Source organism: Cupressus sempervirens, chromosome 6 (genome assembly GCF_028749045.1).
Source record: "Cupressus sempervirens isolate cs-2001-9-10 chromosome 6, ASM2874904v1, whole genome shotgun sequence".
Lineage (NCBI taxonomy): Eukaryota > Viridiplantae > Streptophyta > Pinopsida > Cupressales > Cupressaceae > Cupressus > Cupressus sempervirens.
Window position 1 is genome coordinate 584,695,540 of NC_143123.1, and position 4,805 is coordinate 584,700,344.

Below are 4,805 nucleotides of genomic sequence, written 5' to 3' on the forward strand. Positions count from 1 at the left end.
CACCAAATAGATATTTGTCATATTTGTCTTCCTGGAGTGTGGGAAATGTGGGAATAGAAGAGGATAGTGAGACATGTAGTAGGTCTATAATAGGGAGACCAACTATAGGTCAAAAGATTCAAAGAAAATTTAGTAAAGACATGCAATTTTTCCTTGCTCAAGGGGGTCATGTTCTTATGATGATGACAAAAAATGCAACATTAAGGTTCCCTTGAGCTAGAGGTACATATATCTTCAGAAAGAATGGGTACCCAAGGAATTGCCTCCAATTAACACTTATTTTTGTGTTAAGAAGAGGATGTATTGCACAACTCCATTTTCATTACATGGTTTGGGCCTATTTTCCATGGATGGCATAAATGTCAGTTATAAAAAAGTTGTTGAATTCATGGAGTATGTAGGACCTTGTTATGATATATATATATATATATATATATATATAATTCATAGGCATGCACTCTCAATAAATTATCTACAATAGAAAGAAAATGATCAAAGAAAAAGACTTTCTATGTACATTGATGGAAGGTTAAAATCAATAGGAAACATTGCAAGCCTTGTAAATAGTACGCATCATGGGTCAAGTAATAAGTGACCCAATTATATTTTTGAGGAACATGAGGGAAATCATATTTTTGTATATGTGATAAAATCAATAAGTGCAAGGGAAGATTTGCTGCTATATTACAATTTGAATCACATAGATACAAAGAAAGATATTATCATGGGACTGGTAAGTACTATATATATAACATTTAAACTAATTACCTCCAGTTAATAACTCCAATATACAATATACCATTTTATTAATATGTTTTTTGCTAAGTCATTTAAATTAATTTCACTACATTGATGTTTTTATATTTAGTATTTGTCACATGACAACATGGATCCATCAAATGACAAAGGAAAGGATGTTCCTCCCACCCCTTCTTCCGCAAAGGTAAAACCTTTGTGTAAAAATTGGTAGAACTGTAATTGTATAAAATATTATATTACTATAGAATTTTTAATAGGGTTTTATACTTTTTTAAATTTTGTTTTATTGATATTTATGTCACAAATTTATGCTTAGGGAAAGGGAAAAGAACATGTAACAAAAGATCAATTAATTATTGATATGCTAGCGATAGTATTATATGATGATGGCATCACATATACCATTGACCTCATAAGCATGTGTAGAAAGACCCTAAAATCAATCAATTTGTGAATTCTTGCCATTGTAATGGATCCAAATCCAATTGAGGACATAGGGGTGATGAAAAATGAATTATTTTGGAGAGCATGTTGTCTAGATAACAATGAATCTTTAACTATAATAATAACTCAATAAAGGTTTATGTTTTATAATAATTTATGGATCATGAACTAAAATATGCATATGTTCTTACAAGAATTTTTGAGGCCTCATCGAGTTATTGGACATGATGAGGGTACTAGCGTGGTTCCTTTAGGTATGTGATTTCCATTTTCAACCATCACAAGGGACATAATCAAAATCACTATATACCATGTTTCTCTATTGTAATCTATTAATAATAGAAATTACACCATTATTTTCTTCATGATTATTATTGAAAATTTTATAAGAAAGGTGAAGTATAATACTATTGTTTGAGTAATCTTTTTGCCTCCTACAAGTGTGTCATGTTTTTGCAATCTATATTTTAAAATGACAAGGTATATGATTTCTTTTTTAGGTCATGATGAAGTTCATATTCTCCTTTGATGAAGTTGACCACCACTCTGAGATTTCCAACTATAGGATGATTGACAACAAGGAGCATGGAAACATCCATGTCTCCTTGACTAGATATGGTAAATCCTTGTTTTGTTATATTTTTTTTATGTATTAATTCTAATTTGATTTGTACAAGTTTCTTGGGTTTATTTGATCATAGTCATTTATTAACTTTGTGCAGTGATAGATACACCTTCTCATGATAGAATAGAGACTAGTACTAGTGATAATCTACCATAATTTTCTAGATCATCCCATGTTACTAGTATTGAATCATTGCAGGGGTCATTGTGGTTGGACGAGAAAGATACGATTCCCTTAAAAGTGCCTAAGCTTCTAGTTTCTTTAAAATTATTATTAGTTAAAGTGTAATTGTAGTTTAGTTATATTCATAACTCATTTTGGACTAAGATCCCATGATGTTTTTGTAGGAAACAATGTTTTATATGAAAGTCTTAATGAAATAAAATTGAAGTTATTTGGGTCCACATTGTGTAAAAGGTACACAGCTTAATATAATTGGTAGAATATTTTCCTTTTAGCTATTTATTGTATTATATTCAAGGTAAGTAGCTTGAGCTAATTTCTTTATCTAAAAATTTTATTTTTTGTTAAAAGGTGGAATGACCAAGCTCTGAAATTAAAATATCAGCTCATAAAATCTTTAGAGGATCTTCTTGGTCAATTTTTTTTTTGACAAAGGTAAAATTCTTTAGAAGTTTGCAAACATCTAAAAACTGTGAGGGAACAATATAGAAGGGCTCTAAAGAAAACCCAAGTATGAGTGTTCTCCTATGGTTCCAGAGATGAAGCAGAATGAAATCATTGAAGATGCAAAAGAGAAAAGGCTGAAAGCTTATGGAATTCAACCAAAAGAGGAAAAAATAGGTATGTGATAGTATTAATGTAATTATGCACTAATTAGTTATCTTTATATTTATAAATCTAACATATTTCAAAATTTTCATATGTAGATAAAGTTGAGAAACACCATCTTGGCTCTGGTGGATATATGAAACTTCATGCATGACTTGTAAGTAATAGTAAATAAAATTTTTGTATCAATTATTTTATATAAAATTACAAACAATTTTGTTTAATCAAGCAATACATTCAATATTGACAATATTAAGAAACAATGCAGGGCTTTAAATTTAATCTAGTGCCTATAGAATAGGACAAACAAATTTCCTTCAAGCAAGGCTATAAAGTCATGGTTACATGCCACCGCATAGATTCTAGTGGCCAAAGAGAATATTCTAGTTCACCAGTTCACACATAGATAAATAGGCCTAATGAATAATAACTCAAATTGAATACTTGAAAAATAATCTATTTGATGTTAATTTTGTACATAAATTAACTATTTTTAATTTATAAAGAAATAAGTGATAACAATGTGCATGACATTTCACTACAACCTTCTTATCTTGATACAGATCCTACACATGATGAAGGCCCTACTATGCATCATAGTGATGGAGATATTTATTTTCTATTGAAAATTAATTATGAAACTATTAATAAAATTTAACATCTTAAATTACAATTGGTGTAACCTTTTTGTCAATAATTTAGACCATGTAAATTGTCACGGTGATTGAGTGGAGCATGATGTTAGTGTTGAGCATGTTGAGGTTGGACAAAATATGGTTGTAGATGATGTGGTAATGTCAAGTAAAGAAAAATACCTATTATGTTCTTTTGATTAATAAAATACTTGTAACATTAATAAAAAATATTGTGAATTTAACCCATTTATTTGTTATTGCAGTGAACTCCCCTTTAGCACATTAGCCTTGTGCTCCAAAAAAGATTAGGAGGCATGATATCATAAGATCATAATGACAAAATGGGAAGAATGCTAAAGATATTGATCTTCCTAGTAGCATTTACCTTCAAAAATCAAAGAAAAAAATAAAAAGGAAATGATTGTTATAAACCTTGTTTGATGATACAAGAACGTTGTCTTAATGAATGTGTTGATAATTATTGATGAATGTTTCTTATTAATTAATTTTATATCATGTTGTTGATTGTTATGTGATTATAATGATTGAATGTTATAGTTCATAAATTAATTAATTAATTATTGAGATATGTAATTAGATATTAATGGGGAATTTAGAGTGATTATGGGGAGGGGGAGGGGATGGGGGAATGAACTTCCACCTTCACGTGTTTGGCCTTGTTAAGTAGAAAATATTAAAGTATTCTCATAACCAAGTGAAGCTCAAAATAAACCAATCAACACTTGTTCAAAGAGATATTGTTGCTATACTTATTAACCAATCTCCTCACTCTTGAGAAGAGCAGTTATATATCCCCATAACCCCACCTTGAATCAATCTATAGATATTGTTGTAGTTTGCATGGGATTATTGCCTTTGTTTGAGATATTTTACAATTGTCCACCTTCACCTTATCAAACAAACTAGTAATTAGGCCTTGGTTGTTTGACAATGCAGTCAAAATATGTTCTCTGACATCCACAAAACCATTCAATCCCTTTGATTGGGTTCTATACATGTCAAACACATTGAATGATCTATCTAATTTTCTACATTTTTAATACTGTATCCATAACTTGATCATCTATGTGTTTCATGGTTGCTACAAAATATTCCCCATGTGCACTCATTTTATCCACCTCATGAAAAATCCATTGAATCAATTAGTCCCCTATGATGGAAATCATATAAAATTTTGAAAGGAATCTTCCCTATACTCCCTTTCATGGATTAATTATAAGGAAATTCTTCTAAACTATTCACTACATCCCAACTCTAGTCATGTTACCTTGTGAGATGCCTTATTAGATTTCCCAAATATCTCTTAACTACTTATATTTTTCCATCTATTTGGGGATGATAGGATGAGGTGTAAGATAATTATGTTCCCTTGGTACATCTATTGCCTAATTTTTCTTTCAACTTTTTCACCTCTAAATGCTTCACATCTGGGTGGTACACTTGAGTATCTCTTACTTAATCTCTAAATTAGGTGTGGCTCTGATAGATGTGTTGAAAATTAAAGAATTATCATCATGAATCAGATTGGT

General features: G+C 30.0%; 1 long non-coding RNA gene across 2 annotated transcripts; it reads left to right on the forward strand.

The window, feature by feature from the left end:
• Positions 1–1,486: 1,486 nt before the first annotated feature.
• On the forward strand, positions 1,487–3,604 carry LOC149553598 (uncharacterized). Of its 2 annotated transcripts, XR_016353415.1 has the most exons (4): positions 1,487–1,821; positions 2,176–2,632; positions 2,719–2,777; positions 3,519–3,604. It is a non-coding gene; the product is annotated as an uncharacterized LOC149553598 (long non-coding RNA). The 2 variants fall into 2 exon arrangements; XR_016353414.1 differs by lacking the exon at positions 3,519–3,604 and having other exon boundaries at positions 2,719–2,883.
• The last annotated feature ends 1,201 nt before the right edge of the window (positions 3,605–4,805 follow it).